Source organism: Gopherus evgoodei, chromosome 5 (genome assembly GCF_007399415.2).
Source record: "Gopherus evgoodei ecotype Sinaloan lineage chromosome 5, rGopEvg1_v1.p, whole genome shotgun sequence".
Lineage (NCBI taxonomy): Eukaryota > Metazoa > Chordata > Testudines > Testudinidae > Gopherus > Gopherus evgoodei.
Window position 1 is genome coordinate 114,607,945 of NC_044326.1, and position 19,887 is coordinate 114,627,831.

At 42.1% G+C, this 19,887-nt stretch overlaps 1 protein-coding gene across 6 annotated transcripts in view; it reads left to right on the forward strand.

Annotated features, from left to right (window-relative positions):
- Positions 1–19,887, forward strand: part of MCUB (mitochondrial calcium uniporter dominant negative beta subunit) — a 109,130-nt gene that overhangs the window by 64,939 nt on the left and 24,304 nt on the right. The window lies entirely within an intron of this gene.

Below are 19,887 nucleotides of genomic sequence, written 5' to 3' on the forward strand. Positions count from 1 at the left end.
GGAGATAGCGAAAGAGATGACTTTTATTGTGAATTTGAGGGGAAACTGATCCCTAAGGAAATTTTTGTGTTAAAATGTGGTCTATACAATGTGTTTTGTTTTTTTTAAAACTTCTTGTTTGAACTGACTACACTTTAGTGCATAGCCTGCTTTTGTTTTTAATGTTTCGCACAGCATTGTGCACACTGCCAGATATAAACATATTTTATTTCACTCAGTCACTGTAACTGGCAATTTTGGGTTAAAAGGGACTATAGTGGGAGTGGCTATTGAGACTGAGATCTCTCCCTCAGTATCACACTGATGTACAAATTCTAATAAAAGGAATCTGGGTTATTAAATATTTGAGCTTTTATTAATTATCCATGGCAACAAGGGATTGTTAGCAAAAGCCCAACCTTGTTGTGGTTATATCCCGATAGGAGATGATGGCAGTAATGAACTGTTGTTTCTCCCTAATAAGTGGAAAAGATTGTATAGAAAATGGAAAAGGTTATCTTGACTTCTGCGGTGCCTACACGTGAAATCTTAGGGCTTGTCTACATCAGAAAGTTGCAGCGCTGGTGAGGGAGTTACAGCGCTGCAACTTAGGAGGTGTACACATCTGCAGGGCACCACCAGCGCTGCAACTCCCTGTTTGCAGCGCTGGCCGTACTCCCGTTTTGTCTCGGGTGTAGAGGATCCAGCGCTGGTAATCAAGTATAGACACTTACCAGCGCTTTTCTTGACCTCCGTGGAATAAGCAGGTATCGCAGTATACCTGAGGAAGCCTCTGGTAATCAAGCTGGTCTCCTTCCCCGGCTTGCTCTCGCGTTCCCCGAACCCCGAGCAAGCAGGTCTCCTTCCCTGAGGTTTTCTGGGTGGTTCGGGGAACGCGAGAGCAAACCGCGGCGAAGCTGGTCTCCTTTCCCGGTTTGCTCTCTCGTTCCCCGAACAAGCAGGTCTCCTTCCCTGCGGTTTTCAGGGTGGTTCGGGGAACGTGAGAGCAAACCGCGGCGAAGCTGGTCTCCTTTCCCGGTTTGCTCTCTCGTTCCCCGAACAAGCAGGTCTCCTTCCCTGCGGTTTGCAGGGTGGTTCGGGGAACGTGAGAGCAAACCGCGGCGAAGCTGGTCTCCTTTCCCGGTTTGCTCTCTCGTTCCCCGAACAAGCAGGTCTCCTTCCCTTCGGTTTGCAGGGTGGTTCCGGGAACGCGAGAGCAAACCGCGGCGAAGCTGGTCTCCTTTCCCGGTTTGCTCTCTCGTTCCCCGAACCCCCGAGCAAGCAGGTCTCCTTCCCTGCGGTTTGCAGGATGGTTCGGGGAACGCGAGAGCAAACCGCGGCGAAGCTGGTCTCCTTTCCCGGTTTGCTCTCTCGTTCCCCGAACCCCCGAGCAAGCAGGTCTCCTTCCCTGCGGTTTGCAGGGTGGTTCGGAGAATGCGAGAGCAAACCGCGGCGAAGCTGGTCTCCTTTCCCGGTTTGCTCTCGCGTTCCCCGAACCCCCCTTGAAGCCGCCCAACAGCGCTGCAGTGTGGCCACATCTAACACCACTTGCAGCGCTGGTTGCTGTAAGTGTGGCCACTCTGCAGCGCTGGCCCTATACAGCTGTACTAATACAGCTGTAACAACCAGCGCTGCAAAATTTTAGATGTAGACATGGCCTTAATGTTACAGCTCATTTACTTCTGGGAGGATAACCGTGCTTGAAAATAGTTTTCCTGTGTTTTGGAAATGTGTGTTTAAATTGCGCTCGCTACTTCTAGTTACAGGGCATGTTGTGATTTTGAAGTGTTTGTCTGTATATGTATTTAAAAGGAGGCTGTCAGTTTCAGTCTCTTTCTTTTAAAGACGTTATCTGTGTAAAACTTGCTTCACAATACTTTTGTTTTGCATTTTGCCTAGCCTGGGCTGTAAGTTCACATTTATCAGTTTTATCTCACTTCTAGTCAGGATCAGACTCTGGTACTCAGACACAGTGTTCACTGGTTTGAGTTTCCAATGCCACAAGTGAATTTAAAATTTCTCCCCACACCTAAAAAAATCTTATTGATACGAAATAGAAAAAATATTTTGAGACGCCCTTTTCTTTCAAATAATTTTTAAAGAAAATGCAACCTCAGATTTTCATCTAACTCCCTTTAAATATTTGCATATGATAAAAATCTATTTTATATTTCAGTCTCAATTGTTTTTCAAATTGATCTCACTGCAAATTCTGTCTTTGGTCTGCAGCCTTCTTGGGTTTATCTGTAGATTTAAGCTTTGGCCTCTTCTGTGCAATGTGTGGAAAAGAGCTTTTTTTTTTTCAATATAACAAGTTTAATCTGCATGCAGATGCCCAGTTAATTAATAAAGATAGTAAGGTGGAACAAAGCTCTATGGTAATAATTTTTCAAGTGTCTATTTTTATAATTTGTCAGGCTTTTAAAGAATTGAGCTGTTGGTTGAGTTTGACTGCTGATTTATGGGCCTCTAGTACAAAGCTGCTGAGAGAGAGAGCGTTTTGGATGTGTTTTTCAAGGCATCATTCATATTCAGCCAGCATCGTTATCTTATTTTCCCTGTGAGATGTGCATTGTGGGTAATATAGAATGATCTTACAATTAAGTTAATTACAATGATAGTTAATGCTCTTGGAAACCAAGGTGAAATAACCTTCTTGTATCAAGATGTTTTTACAGGGAATTGAGTGCTTGTGAATAGAGTGACACATCTAGAGATGTAGCATGGCGCACTCTCTGTAATGCAAGTTAGTGAGCAGAGTAACTAGTGGAAACAGCAATTGGAAAAGCACTTGTGGAGGCAGGGAGAAGCTGCGAGGTAAGTTTGTATATGAGCAGTTCAGTAAAGCAGTCGTTTGACTAGCCTTTGTCTAGAATTGGTATATTGTATAACATCTAGAGATAATGCACTCGTACCGCTCCATGCATGGTTCTAGTTGTGAGCTGGAGGGATTGTTCCTGATGGTGAGAGGGTGGTTGAAGTTTTATGCTTATTCCATCTTCTGGGTTTAGATACCAAGGTAACAAGAGCTTGATAAATAACTACCAGTAAGTCTGATTCTTTGCTGAGTGCGAAGGTTCTGGTTGTGGTTTTAGTGAGATGGACTCCTGCATACTATGAACTAGATTCAGAAATTTGTGTGTGAGAGGTTTTTTTCTTTTTATAGAAACCTTAAAATGAAGGAGGCAGTTTAGCTTTTATTTTACCATTAGAACTTTGTTTCAATGCACTAGTTATTACAAATTGTCCCTAATCCTAGTGTCTGTGGGCAGATAGCTATCAAATGAGTTGGTTTCCCATGTGGCTGATGAGGAGCATTGAATGTCTAGTTATGTATAAATATGATTTAAAGAAAAATACCGTATCCCCTAGGGTACGGTGTAGTGTTTCCAGAAAGGGCCATTCTTTGAATATGTGCATTGTTTATATTTATTATTGTTTCTCCTTGTCCTTTCTGGCTTTGTCATGATATAATTACCTGTTCATAGAGGAAAGAGACTCATCAACGTTCAAGTTAATATATGTCTTCCAGAGTGCACCTGCTATATTATAAAGGTCTCATCTCCAAGTGCTGGCATGTGGCATTCTGAATCCCAATTGGTTTCAAGTCCATTGCAGGATGTTTCTATGGCAAAATGTTTCCTGAATTAACACACACATACTCAGACCCCTAAAGGGTTCTCCCCCTACCCCCCCCCCCCCGGAGGTTATATTGTATATATTCACAATTCGTATTTCTCAAGAAATTTGCCCAGCAATAGGAAACCTGGAGGAAATTCCTGCTACCGAGGGGAAAAGGCTTCTGAGTGAGGTAATCCCAACATGGACACTGAGTGAAATGCAGAGATGACCTAAGTTGTGGGTTGACTAACGAACCCCAGGAGCAGTCGGGCTTGAGGGAGAAGGTTCAGTTTGACTTCATGATGTCTAATTGTTCAGTTTTTGTGGTTAATAAAGTCAACACCCCCAAAAGAGGTTGAGTTTTGACCCTACACAGGGAGAACCGACTAAGTTTTAGAGCATGCAAGGCAAGTCCCACTGTTAACAGGAGGTGCTTCAGTGCATCATCAAGTTGAGTATAACCCATAGATTAAAACAAAAATACTGTTTTCCCCTCCACCTGCTTCGTTTTCTACATGCGGCATCTTTAAAAGCCGTGCACCCACTGGTCAGCTCCATTGGACTGCTTTCCAGCTTGGGTGACTCAGCCTTGCTGACCAGAAATGCTGTGTGGGTGTTTGGTGCCATCCCCCGGCCCCAGTTTTTTATTTTATTTTTTAGATTGTACCTCTGGAGTGGGGATGCAGACAACGTTTTTTTGCCCTGGGTGACAAGACACCTTGGGCTGGCCCTGATCAGTGGAACCAGTTGGTCTGCTACTACTGCAAGATAGCCTGTTACAAACCATTGTTGAGAAGCATGTGTTAAAGTAAAAAAAACAAAACAAATCATTGTAAACATATAGGCATGTGTGGCTCTCCTTTGCTGTCAGTCTCCCAGGGAGACCACACCTCTTGGCTGCCATGCCCCTGGAATAAGTCTCTTAGAAAAGGGGGAAGTTAGCAGTCTTGGTGCTCGACCCTCTGGCAGGGTCGAGCTGTGAGTGGTCCAGGGCCCAAGTCCTCAAACAGGGCAGAGTACCAATAGTTTAAAGCCCAGCCTCAGGCAGGATAGAGCCAGGTACAGGCTGGGAACCCAGACCCTCAGACAGGGCAGGGTACCAGCAGTGTAGGGCTCCAGCCCTCAGGCAAGGGGTAAGCACCCAACACAGTCTAGGAGGATCAAGCAGATGGCAGACTCCCACAGGCCTGGTGGCTGAAGGTGGGGTGGCTGCTACCTCGCAGGTGGAGTGGCAGGGGGTAAGGGGACATAGGCCTACCCATCTCCACTGCGTCTCAGCCTATGGCCCTAACAGTGGAAGAGTGGTCTGCTACTGGGTCAGTGGGGATCCAGCCATAACACGCTGAACTGGATTCCAGCAGCAACCCCACTGGACCGTAGTCCTCGTTGTGTACTTGAATCTCTGGGTTGTCCTCCATCTCCCCTGGGTACACTGCAAGCAGTAATCCCAGATGCTCCTCAACATCAGGCATGTCTGGTAGCTCAGGCAGTTTGGATGAATCCTTGGGGCAGTAGAAGTCCTCAGCGGGGTGAAAGCATCTGTCTCCCTCAGTGGTTTCCCCTCAACTGAGCTACGGGGTCTGTTCCTGTCCTGTCCTTTCTGCTTCCAGCGTGGAGGGCGTGGCTTTTTTGGTTCTACCCACCAGGGGGTCATCTGGCCCTCCCTCACTGTCAATCTCTGAGAGAGGCCACACCTCTCTGCTGCAATCATTTTAAGCAAAGGCCATGCTCTTGAAAAGGTCACTAATGATTAGTCTGTCACCTCCTCTTTCTATGTGACAAGAGTTAGCAGGGCTTGGAGTATCTCCCTGTGGGCCAACTTACCTTGCGAAAGTCAGATCACTTGGGAACTCTATAATGCAACAATGAACAAATATTTATAACAATTAAGCATCCATCTTCCTGATATGATGATGATACAGATGCAGATATTTTAGAGTCCTTTTTTAGAGGAAGGAATTGTTGTCAGTGACTGCTGTTGGTATGAGCTGTCTAAGTACCCATTCGACGTTCAGGGAAGAATCACTAAAAGGGAAAAAGTAATATCTTTAAGAGCCAAAGGTCACCATAAGTTCAATTCCACATTCATAAATCTAGTTGTTATTCGCTTTTGATTTTCTAGGAGTAGTTATTGACTTACTAGTAAATGGATTGATGTAACAAAAAATGTGGTAGTCTGTCTATATTAGCCTACTTTAAGGGTCCAGTTCTGTACCAGGGTGAAATCAGAACCAATGAGGAGCTATGTCACCCCTGCCCTGCAACCTGCGGTGCCTAGCAGTACCTTACTGTTGTAGCTCCCAACCTGGACTGCTCGCAAACAGCTTTCTGACATGCAGGTCGCACCCTGAGTGTCTGTGTAACTGCAACCTGCCATCCACATTTGGGTTACACTCTGGCTTTTATCAGCCTTGATGACCTCTGTCAGGTAACCCCAACACACTTCCAGTCCTGGATTTTGGAGACTAGGTGACTGGGAATTTTAAGGGTGACCTTGGTGAGCTTTAGTGTGTGCATTCTGTGATCCGGTTTGATTACTAGTTACTCAATATGCAGGGTGGCAAATGCTTTTTGGTTTAAGCAGAGTAACGTTTCAAAGATGGGTTTCCTAAAATACTGTATGTGAGGAGTGCGGGGCATTGCCCAAGAGCTATCTTCACATCAGCCTTTGATGTAAGTATCCTAACTGAATTAATTGAGGGAAAGGAAATAGAACAGCTCTTATCTGGCTGCAGTTCAAAGGGCTGGGGTAGTGGTGGTAATAATAAAAGTGAGACACTAGCATTCCAGTTATTCATTCATCCCAAGTAGGGCAAAGAGGGTGCACAGCAATGAGAGTGTTGCATTGTCCAGGGCATAGAAACATGAGAAATGTTTTGATCTATTTGTATTAGTTTTCACTAATTCTTTTTGTGGTAATAGTCTTTAGAATAAGACTTAGGAAATCTTCATGAAATCCTTAGTATTTCAGTTGTGTGTGTATTTCCTGATGTTGTAAGGGTTAAACTTCTGTTTTATTATATCTATTTTTAAAAAGCCTGAATGGACAGACTCAAGTGAATGATTGTCTGTGTATGTACCATGGTGAGTATTGTTCCAGTTTCCAGAGACCATTTTAGTCTGTACATTCTATATTTTGCTGAACTTCTGAAGGGGTGTGAGGGAGAGAGTATGTCGTGCCTGTTACGGGCTTTGGATCAACTTGTCCAGCTGAAGGGGAACTGCATGTGGAGGGAATTGGAACTCGCAGACTCTGTTCTGAGCGAATGTTTGGGAAGCTCTAAAAGCCCTGTGCAGACTGGACACTACAGGGAATAACCTGGGATAAAGAAGGGTTTTACAACAGGCACCTTCCATCCCTAAAGAATCCCTGAGAGCTTCACAAACTCAATGGGATATATACACACTAGGTAGGAATAGCTTCACCCACCGCTGATGCCCCTGGCTCTGGAGTAGAATGAAGCAGTTGTCTGTCAGTGCACAGAAACAGTTTAGGAGCGAAAATGAAGATGGACACAGTGCATATTAGGAAAATAATTGAAAGTAAAAGGGCTGACTTGTACATTTAGAAGCATGGGGTACAACTAACCATGCAGCGAAGGACCCCAGGAGGATTTCTGGCCTAGTCAAACAAAATGACTCTAGGTACCCCACAAATGCAGGTATGCACCTGCTTTATTGGGAGGTCTTCCACCTTTGAAAGGGTGTGCGTTGGAAGGTTGTGGCCTTGCCCTCACTCCATCCCCCAACCCTCTTTGTGTAGCTAGTATGGGCAGAGGTGTTAGTAGGGAGGAGCATATGAATTCACAGTGCCTTCAGCTAACACAGGAATTTTCCCGCCAGAATTTCTCTTTAAGTCAGAAATTGTATCTGCTGGATCTCTAAGATGGATACAGAACATCGTGTTTGGGGGCAGAACAATCAGTGATTTTACCACCACCTCCAGGGTGGGTAGAGAAGCTGTCTAGAAGCAGACCTTTTTTTTGGCAATCTGAGCATATTAACAAAGAGGTGTTGTGGTTTTTTTTGTTTGTTTGTTTTTACTTCTGCCATACTGTAAAAAAGTGTTTTTGCCATCCATTAATTAGTACCATGACCATTCTTCACAAAAAGGCATATATATGCACTTGACGTTTGAGTTATAGTGATCAGCTGCGCTGAATCAAAAAGTCATATGCCTTACGTGAATCTCTGCTTTTTTGGTTAAAGTCTCTTAAATTGCCTTTGCTAAGAGCTGATTCATATTCTGCCACAATTTTTTAATTTCTGATTCAAAAGTAATAAACTGCTTCAATATCACCTGATCTCAGTTCTTCCATAATTTTAACTTCTTGAATACTGTATGTCCCTGGAAGCAGTGTAAATTCCTATCTGAGGCTTGGAAATTATAACAGATCATAACTCTACCTAGCTGAGTACTTTGCTTTTTCTCTCATTAATATTCCACATAAGGGAATGCCTTTGCTTCTGATTTGCATAAGCTCATGAGCAGATACTGCTTTAACTCTTAGATGATCTTTTTAAGCTTTTGTGTTTCAGTGCTTCTAGTCTCCTTTTCTTCTGCCAGTTGCAGTGTCTGCCTGGAAATGTTAATGTCCCTTGTAATATCAGAAAGATTTTACCCATTCTCTAGCCTTTTGGTGTCCTTTTAATTACTTATCTGATCTATCCAGGGGTTTGTCTTGACTTGGAGAAGTAGTTGAGGTTAGTTTGAGTTCAGCTTTTGTGTTACTTAACCTTAATCTCCACTCAGCTTTTCCCCAGCATAGATGCAGGGTAACTCCTTTAACTGGGCAAGTTCTAGCCTATTCTCTAGCTAGGGGAAAGGCTGAGTTTGTCAGGTTTAGCTAGCACATTAGCTAAGCCTGACCGAAATGGATCCACTTTTCCTAGACAAGTATTTATACCAGGCCCATTGCCATATCATCTGCATGCCTTTCAGTTACCAGTTTGCATTTTGTTTGCAAAGATGCAATACTATTTTTAAAAAGTAACCTATGCATTCTGCCTTCCTCTAATATCTGCAATCTACGTAAACTGGAAATATGGAATAGCTACCAAGCACCACATCTCCCAGGAATAAGCAAAGTGTCTGGATACTTGAATATCTAGGATAGTGGTGTATGGGTAGTGAGAATGCACTCTGTGTGGCGTCAGTGCACTGTGTGTAGCATTTTGCATTAGGGGACATGATGTTAAGCTTAGGGTCATGGTATTTGTGAAGAAAGTGTCAGATATGGTTGTTCTAAGAACCCTAGTATTTAATCACTTGAATTGCATTCATAATGGTATAGTAACACAGGGTTTTTTATATTTTAATTATCTGGGAGTGGGGGGAGTTGAGTGTTTTTTAGGAAGACAAACTGTTAAAATGTAACTCATTCAATGAATGAATATTTATTGAACCTAAATATGGTGGTGTCTATTTTCCTGTGTGCTTACTAGGCCAGTTTGTGTTCTATATTGCTTTCAGTGGAGCAAATCACGATTTGAACTCTTTTGTATCTGAGAGCAGAATTTGGTCCACTGTTTCCAGATCTGTGCAGCTCTGTGTGTTTTCAGTGATTACTTTGAAAATATCAGTGTGTAACTTTTTTTGTTCCAAACAATTGTTAACTCTTTTTTTCCCCCAAGCCTTTTTGTTCAAACTTGACATGACCCTTGCAGTCCTCTTTGAGGAATATATATCACTACTGTTTGAACTTTAAAAATATAGTTCTCATTTCCAGCTAGAGTAATAAATAACCTTATTGATTTAGCAACCAATAGTGAAGACGTAAAGAAAAACAACAACCCAATAACTCGGGGGGACTGGGGAGAGGGGAGAGAATCACTTAATATAATCCACAGATAACTCTGGGTTTATATTTAAACAACATAGCGAGTACTCCTGAAAACTAGTTTAAAAAATTACAGCGTAGGGAAGCATCAGATGCATTCATCTTAGTATTTTGCAAAATACCACAGCATATTAAAACATTCTACAGTAAAAGAGGAAAGATAGATACTGTCTAAGCTTATCTTCTAAATCACCTAGAACCCATCACTCTGCCTTCCATTCACATGATTCACATGTGGTTCAGTGGAAGCTTTGAATTAATCAAAATGAGAAAAGAAACTTCTTTTCCACAGCCAATCTAACTTGTGCAGGAAACTGTGTGCACGTTGTCAATCAATTTATTAAAAATTCAGATTTCAATTAAATCAGCAGTTACTTTCACTGAATCTGATTAGTTCTAGCTATATGAAGAAAATATAAACTTCTTTTTACTTAAACATGATAAATTTCCCTTATTTGTCTATATTTCAGGCACTACTGTCTATTCTAGGCTCCTTTGACATAACTTCAAAAAAACCCAATCCTATTAAAACAGGAGCTATTGCACCAACAAAACAGTTTCTCCCAACAATTCTCCCTTTTCCAAGTAAATAGATGGGCCTTGGAGTATGTCTGGAAGATCATTAGATTTGAGCTACTTCAGAACAAGGGGAGAGGGGATTAAATTGTCTAGAATATTTATAAGCCCCGAAAACAGAGGCTTAGAATGAAGCTGCCTTCTGAAGTGTAATGTTACTGTTGCTATTGTAATGCCTATAAACCTGACTTGTTGCAGCTGTTTTCCACGGAGTGTAGTGAAGCAAGAGGCTTTTAAACCTGTTGATTATTATTGGGTTTGCTGTTGCTTCTGTGCCCTTATCTCTCAAAGCAGTTCTGTTCTTCTTCGAGTATGGTCCCTGTTGTATTCCACTGAGGCATATGTGCCATGCAGCTGGAGCCAATGCTTTTGAAAGTTGTAGTGTTCAGCGGTCTGCGCATGTGCCCTGTGCCACCTCATGGTCTTGCCTGAGGTGAGAGAGGGTATGGCGGACCACCGGAGGCTCTAGTTTTCTATCACAGTCACATGACTCAAGTCGGAGCTTCTACTCCTGTCATCCTTGTGATGCACTTTTCAAAGCTTTCCTTAGTGCTGTTTATAACTTAGATTTTTTTTTGGGGGGGGGGGGGTTTGCATTTTCTTTTTGTTCTCTTCCTTTTGTACCTGATTTAGGACTTGGGATGCCACTTCAACGGTGTTTCCTGACAAACTTCCCACACATCCCCACCTCCAGTACCTGGGCCTGGGTAGTGGATTATGCCAAAGATGCTGTGCTTCCTGCCCTCACTCATTTTCCATCAGCTAAGAGCATCAGCACTGTTTGTACTGCTTGGGGCAAGCCCACATCGCGTCCAGGTGCAGTATCTGCCTCTCCTTTCCTGCCTGTGCTCAGGAGAATCACACTCTCCATTTCAGGAAACATCTTATGGAGGCTGCCAGGGGTCCAGCATCAGATCCTGGGCAGGGAATCCCCCTGTACATTGGCCTGAACAGGCAAAGAATGTCCTCTGGCTACAGAACCTCCATCAGGTTCTGCCAGTACCATTGCTAAGGACCCCACACTAGGGCTTAGCCATGAACCAAGGAAGCATGTGCATAAGCATGGCAGTAAGTCTTCCTCCAAGTCTAAGAAGGTCTTGGCACTCTCTACTACTTCTAACTATGAAGGAACCACATGTTTCAAGTCTCACTAGACCAAGAAATGGCTGCACCGATTGCCGGACCTATTAGTACCAACTATGGACCAGCAACTCCGCCAGCATCTTGGGAACCATCGGTATCCAGACAGCTGCAGTTCCCAGTACTGACTCCTCCAGCAGAATGGATACCACTGTCCCCTCAGAAGTGCCTTGGGTGCCCATGAGTTATTTGCACTCGAGGGACTGTGGTCTCCACAACCCCTGATCTGATCACCAAGTCAAAGGGACCCTTTTCCCGCTGTTCCTGTCACCTCCTGTTCCTGCTGTTCTGATGGCACCGCCATTTGGTGAGGTTTATGACTCCTGTGATTCTGACGATACAGATGTCCAATGTGGTCCACTGCTCCCATTCCAGATTCACAACTACCGGAAGGTTCCAACAGCACCATGGCAGTTCCCCACCTTGCCTTATTGGCCGACTTGGTATCAGGCACTGTTGTCACAGGCTATGCAACAGCAGGGTCAACTGGAGTGGCCCCAATATTTACTTTCCAAACAAACCCACTCAGTTCGTGAAGACTCCGTCACTTCACAACCCTCATCAGATAGGCATTCCAACATAGTTCTTGATGACTCAGCAATTGGCCCAGTGGATCTGGAGAGGCATCCCTCACCTTGTCCAGATGCAGCCACCTCTTCAATCACCTCCTCCCACCAGATGACTATTGCCAGTTCGAGGATTTGCTGTGGAGAATAGCCAATACCCTAGACCAGTAGCTCTCAACCTTTCCAGAGTACTGTACCCCTTTCAGGAGTCTGATTTGTCTTGCTTACCCCAAGTGTCATCCCACTTAAAAATGAGTTGCTTACAAAATCAGACATAAAAATACTAAAGTGTCACAGCACGCTATTACTGAAAAATTGCATACTTTCTTTTTTTTAAACTATATAATTATAAAATAAATGAATTGGAATGTAAGTGCAATATAGTGCATGATTCTGTGATGCACACTTCATTCAGAGCAGCAATCTTCTGTTCCACAATTTCCTCACAACATCCTCTCACATAGGTACTGCTTGTTAATCACCCACAGTGGAATGCTTTAGGGGCCATCGCTCAAAGAAGAAAACGAGGTTACTTACCTGTAACTGAAGGTTCTCTGAGATTTGTGGTCTCGATATGCATTCCAATCCCACCCTCCTCCTGCTGCTGCAGAGTCAACAGCCCTGTGGTAAAGAGAGAATTTTGTTCCAAAGCATGTGCTGAGTTTGTGTCTTACTTCCAATCAAACTTTCCTTAAAATTTTCTGCCTCTCTTTTTCCTCTGTCAGCCAACAAACATTTGCTGCTTCGGCTTTTTGTGGCTTCCTTCCAGCACTCTTTGGATCCTTTTTCTAATAAACAGCTAAGATCTATATATTATCCAAGTTCAAAAAAGTATTAGCCAAAGTTCAAAAAAGTATTGAGGATGACCCTCAAGAACATCCACAGTAACATTTATAAGGGTTTTAAATCCTGGTGTTTCAAGGCATAAGCTAACCACTAACTTTCATCATAGGTAGGTTATTCTGTAACTTTCCATTGTAAGAGTTGCTGAACCTTACATCCGTATACTGGTACTGGTCATTGTCAGAGATTGGGTATTGGACTAGATTGATCATTGACCTGATCCAGTGTGGCAGGCCCTGTGTCCTACATCACTTGTTAAAGGGACAAAAAGAAGATTGTCTTTTCTTCTTTGGAAAGGCTTCTGCATGCAGCTGGCCTAATGGAGGACCTTATTAAAAAACAAAGCAGTAGAGGAGTACTAGTCACTCAGGAAATGACAGTTGTGTGGTGTTCATTAAATTCCAGATTTAAAGTACTTCTATGAGACATGTTATGCCTTGAAATGCAGATACACCAGGGAGAAGAGAGAAGCATCTTTAGAAACCAGACATTCTGATTTCTTTGCTTCTGTAATTTACCTTGGGGACCACATCAGATGGTGGTGGTTTTTGCCTCCCATGCCCTTGGTGCTGTGTCCCTTGAGAGATGCATCACAGAATCTGTCCCTCATGTTTTACTTGTCAATTCACTCTTTGTAAGTGTGCAGGTAGAATGTTACAATTTTACACTTTATCTTGTGTTTCCCACTGGGATTACTTCCCTTCCTTACTGTAAATTAAAGGTGGGATCTGAAGAGCAATGAAGCAGGAAGGGTGGGGTGACCAGGTAAGAGACATGAAATATTGGGACGGGGGAGAGGGGTTGCCGGCAGAGGAGCAAAAAAATAAAACCAAGAGTCGCCAGAGCATAGGAAAAATTGGTGGGGGCTGATCACCCACCGACAGCTCCCTGACCCCCTCCCTGCACCAGCTCACCTTCGTTCTGCCTCCACCTCCCCTGAGCTGGCTGCCACATCCTGCTTCTCCCCGCTCCCTCCAACACTTGTGCCACTATACAGCTGATTAGCATAAGCCTGGGAGGGGAGGGTGAGGAGGAGGAATGCGATGTGCTTGGGGAAGAGGCGGGGCCAAGGCGAGGATTTGGAGAGGGATCAAATAGGGCAGTGAGGGGGCAGGGATTTGGAGAGGGATCCAGTGCGGGGAGGGGTGGAGTTAAGGTGGGGGGGCATGAGCCCCTTCTGCCTGTGCTTCAGAGGGCAAAATATCGGGACAATTTGCGTCCCAACTGAACATCGGTTGGGACATGGGACAAAAAAGTAAATATTGGGACAGTCCCGATAAAATTGGGACATCTGGTCAAGGAATGATGGGAGTCCACAGCAGCTGACAGTTTGTAAAGCTGGGCTTGATGAGAGTGAAATGGAAGCTTGCACAACTGTTGGTGGATCTGCAGCAAACAATTCTGTGTGGCCAAGAAGTATTGTATTTTTGGTGTGCATAGTAGTGTTTGTACATGCAGAATGCTAATGATAAAGCAGAAGTTCAACTGTTGTGAAATGCATTTTATTAGATTACAATTAAAATTCATGGCCCTTTTAGTGTCATGGGGTTACAGTAAATTAATTTTTGATGCCTTATTAAATGAGAGAGAGAATGAGGAAGAGAAGATTATGGTCCTGGTACATTAGGATGCTGGGATTACTTGTGTTTACATAGGCACGTGCCTAACAATTATCTTATTGAATTATGGTTTAAATAAAGTTGACATGCAGTATGTATCTGATAGAAGATGAAGATGTTTGTGCTGAGGGTGATGGGTGGATGTGGCTTTGTAGAAGAGAAAAATAAGTTGCTCTAAGTGCACCTCAGTAATGAATGACTGAGATGCCATCATATGGTTTTTGTGGTCACAGGGAGATTATCTTCAGATGATTTGTGACTGCAGCAGGAGATGAAAAGCTGCATGATAACTGTCACTGGAGAGAGTGGCTCCACTAGTGATAATTCTAACCACTACTTTAGTTCCTGACACTCCTGCACTTTCCAGTGCCTGGTCTACCCTCTGTGGCAGTGCATGTTTTCTCTGGCAGATTAAGACAACCCCTCCTCTGACAGGATAGGTTTTTGCCCATGTTTTTCTCTTTTGGTGCTTTTATTCCTTGATTGTCTCTTCTATCAGTTCTGTTGCCCTTCAGTGTTAATCTCTTCTTCACTGTCTGTACATTACCTCTCCTTGTTCACCATTCCTTCTTGTCTTTACGTGCTTCCTACCACCAAACAGAAACCCAAAGCAGAATCCTATAAGGTGCTTCAGGCATCCATCTGTCCACTCTTCATCATGTGTCTGGAGTGTCAGTGACTTGTCCCGCTGTCCATGTGCAACAAATAAAAACACTCCAGGTTGTGGTTCCTTCTCCCTCAACATAGATCAGACACACTGAGAGCATTGACCTTCCTGTCTGACCCATTGACATGAGAACCCTGAAGGAAGCGATTCTGAAGCAGAGTAAAAAAAAGTGTTCAACCAAAACCTACATTTGTTTCCAAGATCCATGTTTCCATGGAGAAGGACCCCTTCATCTGGGATAAAAGTTCTTTTAGCACATTCTAACTGGGCCAGCCCCTTAAGATAATGCACTGATATAGTAGATTCTACACATCACTTATCAAAACTTGTAGTAAAATGTTCTGGAAATGTGAAGTTTGGAAAAATATAGAAGTGTAAATGATAGAGCTCTGCAAAGAACTTTTTTCGCTGGCCACTGAAAAAAAATAATTTAAAACAGTGTCATGGGGAGGAGGGGAGGGAGCAGTCGTTCCAAAATGCAAAGTTTTGAAACAATTTTAATGAACCAAAAAGTATAAAATTCATTTTGAGTTGAATAAAATTTGAACGTTTTGTTCCATTTTTGAGGGGTATTTAAAAAAACTTTTTGAATTTTTTTAATACAGTTTAAATAACTAAACAAAATGTCACTTAGTTGAAAAATCAATTTGATTTGCTACTCAATTGTTTTACTACCTTCTAGAATACGCTTCAGATATCTGAGAAGCTCTTCAGAAGAAAAATGAGTGAGTTAGGTAGAAGGTCAGTAAAGCAACAAACATTGCATGAACAGGTTAAGCTGATGGTTTGCACTCATTTTTCTTTTCTGTTAACTTATCTCTGCTGAAATACATATAAAGGCAAAAATTATGGCTTTACTTTAGCAGGCGGTCTGAAGAACTTCGCTATTGCTAGAGATGAGATGAATTATTTTTTTTAATAGAGATGGAGCCAATTAACATGTCTTATGCCAAGCTCTTTCCCAACCCTTTGCAGAGGGAGGAGCACCCAGGCTGATTATCTGATAGGACATACTCTAAGCCTGTTTCTAAGAACAGTCTCTTTTCATTAGTTTTACAGTCAAAGATTGCAACAGCTTTTCTCTGGTCAAGGTCCTTGTCCATAGAAGCAGACCTCAAGAACAGAGATCTGCTCTGTGGAACAACTTGAACACTTCCTGTCTGTTACAACAAATTTATTTTTTGACTGAAAATCGTGTTCAAAGACAGATGGTGCAGTTCTCAGATGTAGACTTTACCTCCTGATTAGAAGCAAATATATTTTCTTCAATAATCCTTTCTTGTCACTGTCTGACTCATCCTGATTTCAGCCTCCCTCTGGATCACAGCCCCAGCCCTGTGAATAAAATAGATTGTAAAGATTCTATAGGGTCTTTGTAGTTTGAGTTCCAAGATCCCTTTTGTTACTTTGTAACCTTGATTTACACCTGCAAATAGAGGTTACAAAAACTGTAGCCCTTCAATAAATTGAGATTGAACCTTAGATCTGTACAGTACAGTTGAATCTTCATCGTACTATTCAGAACAGCACAATAAAATATTCCATTTGGGAGAAGATACAGTAGAACCTCAGAGTTACAAACACCAGAGTTACAAAACACTGGTCAATCACACATCTCATTTGGAACCAGAAGTACACAATCAGGCAGCAGCACGGACCAAAACAAAAAAACAAGGGCAAATACAATACAGTACTGTGTTTAACGTAAACTACTAAAAAAAAAAAAAGTTTCAAAGCTGTAGTAAGTCTATGTTCAGTTGTAAACTTTTTAAAGAACCATAAAGTTTTGTTGAGAGTTAACATTTCAGAGTTACAAACAACCTCCATTCCTGAGGCATTAATAACTCTGAGGTTTTACTGTATTTGCTTACTAGTTCCTATTGTGATGCAGAAACTGTTGTTAAGAACGGTAAGAGAATTTATCAGCAATTACTTCCTTAGGAAAGAGAAAAGGGCTGTTTCTGAGGGTACGTCTTCACTACCAGCCGTATTGGTGGGTAGCAATCGATTTCTCGGGGATCGATATATCGTGTCTCATCTAGACGCGATATATAGATCTCCGAACGCGCTCCTGTTGACTCCAGAACTCCACCAACGCGAACGACGGTAGCGGAGTCGACAGGGGGAGCCACAGATGTCGATCTCACGCCGTGAGAACTCGATCTAAGATACTTCGACTTCAGCTACGTAGCTGAAGTTGCGTATCTTAGATCGATCCCCTCCCCTAGTGTAGACCAGCCCTGACACTTGGAGCACTGGGCATTTATCTTCTCTGGGGTGAAACTGTAATTGTATACAACAGTATTATTTCAGAGAGTGAATGATCTTTTAAAAAAAAAAAAAAGAATTAATTGTCCTCTAGCTGATAAATTGCTCAAATTTACCAGCCTCCTGAACAAGAATTGTAATTTGTATAAAAATGTCTTGTTCCATGGTGACTTAAATCAACTCTAGGAACTCCAGAGAACACAATGAAAATTCTGGTCAATAAATGCAGGAAGAAATTATTGAAATGTTAATATAGGGGTTGCCATGCAAACCAGGGAGGCATTTCCATAGCTCAAATGAACAGTTATATAAAATGATTGTTAGGGTGGTCATTGGGGCTCATAATATCTTGCTCCCTTATACATATGTTTTCTTACTAACAAAAAACTAACATTAGAAAAAATAAAATCGGTCTAGTGAACAACTTTTAAATTGTAACTCCACTTGTACTTGTTATAAACTTTGTCTGAAAGACTGATCCATTTTAGGATAAGGTATCTAGATCAGTACTAATTTTGGATGTGCAACCTCTTATTTTATTTTTATTTTTTTTCTGGAGTACAGGCTAGGTCACAAATCACAGCTATTGGTTTTTCAGTCTTGTCATTCCACATGAATTGCTTTCCAGATTTGTTTCTCTTAAAGGAGAAAATTGCAATTAATAACCCATGCACGCACACGTCTCCCCAGTCTCTTACTCCCAATAATGTGTCACTGTGCGTTGGGGATGCTAAAACTTGTCAGTAAAATATTGAGAACTTACTCATAAATAGCTGGCTGTATTTATATTAATCTCACTTTATATTTTTACATATTAATATTTTAAACCTACAAGAAGCATTGTTATACTTAGCTAATCCAATGTTAAGAAGTATAGAAACCTCTCACATAGCGTGCCTGTTGTTTGCTGGGATAGATAAATTTCTAGGAAAGTCTGTAATCAGTTGACTTCAGTCCTAGTGAATTAACTTCACTGGGCTGTTAGCTATTGAGCACTGAAGCAATGTACCTTTATAGTGGAGGAAAACTGCAGAACTTTCTCATGCACTTCATCCCATTGAGGTGAGGATGGCTCCTTCTTCCATAGAACAGGCTATGGGCTGCCAGTGAACCCCACAGACTCTCTGGAATCCAGGAGAATCCTGGGTTGATCTGGAAGAAGCCTGGGCCTTCCATGCAAAATCCATGTGGAACTGCTCTGGCTTTGGGGCCCTAGCATGAACCTTCCCCACCCTGATGTGGCTATCTTTAAAGGGGAGCTCTGCAACACCAAGGAGCCAGCAGAAAATGTAATAACTCAGGCTGATGTTGCTGCTTCTTAGCCATCACTGTGGGGCCAACGTGGTGGGCAGGGAATGGGATGTGTGTGCTCCCAATGAACATGGACCGCTGCATGCCTGCTCTCAACCCAACCCCTGACTCAGCAGACCAAACAGCACTACAGAGGCAGGTGACTCTTCTTCCCTCCTCTCTTCCTCTACAGGCTGGATGAGATTCATATGCAGAGATTCATGCTGGGGACACAACTTGGTGCTGGGTGATTACAGTTTAAAGGACAGGACATGTAACTAACCTTTCAATTGTCTAGTCCCTCATTTCTCAAATAGTTTTTCTAGGTTTTCTTCCTCCTTGCTTCTCAGGCAGACATTTTAAGAGAATGGAACTGTTATTAAATGAGAAGCAGGGGTAACAATTTGGAGCACCTGAGATATTGTAGTACTAGGGGCGCACCTTCTCATATGAAGAAGGAAGAGCTCTAATGCTACATTACTGTCGAAAGGCTCACAGCAAGATATATTTTAAATGGAGTGCTTTTTCCTGCAATGTAATTTAAATGCTTCTAAAATGCTTACGTTTAGCAATACATTGTGTTGTACTGAAAGAGGAAAGTAGAATAATACATTATCATTGCCTTTGGGAAGGAGAGGAATGTGAATAAAGGCTGCCTAGCATGTACAGTGTATAGTATAGCCATGTGTTGGGGCAGTTAATTTCTCTAAAGGTTGCACATTTGACTCTCAGAATTATTGATAAAATCCCATATCTGAGGAATACATTAATAGGATTATGCTATTGACACTCTCTGGATCAGGAAAATATATATTGAGTAGAGCTGATTGAAAAATTTACGATGGAGCATTTTTCTGTCAAAAAATGCAATTTCATAGGAAAGAAACATTTATTTGGAATATATGGACTCCCACAACATTTTCAGCGGGAAAAAGGGCAAAGTGAATTATTTCAACTTTCTCATTCATTCTGACGTTTCGTTTAATTTCATTTCATTTTGACTCTTCATTGAAATTAAATATAATATACAGACATATTAAAATTAATGTTTTAATATATAAAAGTCTAAACAGAATGACTCTAAATGATGAAACAAAGTTTGACTTTATGGAAATGACACATTTATCTAACTGAAACAATTGGAAATATTTTGTTTTGATCATGTGAGTAGTGGCACATCAAAACTCTTTTTTTGGACTTTTTGTTAAACAGGAAATTTCAAACTTCAGCTTTACATTAAAAAAAAAAATCGAATGTTAATGTCAGAATTTCCTGTGGAATGGAAATCCTGGTTCCTGGGCAGCTCTAATATTGAGTGTGTATTGTTTTAGGGAGATCGTCTTAATGAGGGATGACTTCAGCTTACCTGCATGTAAACTGGTCAAATATAAATCTAGAGACTAGGTTTGGAGAAGCAATTTCTCAACAGCTTAAATAGTTGATTCTTGGAACAGCTAATTCTGAAGCGCACTGGAGGA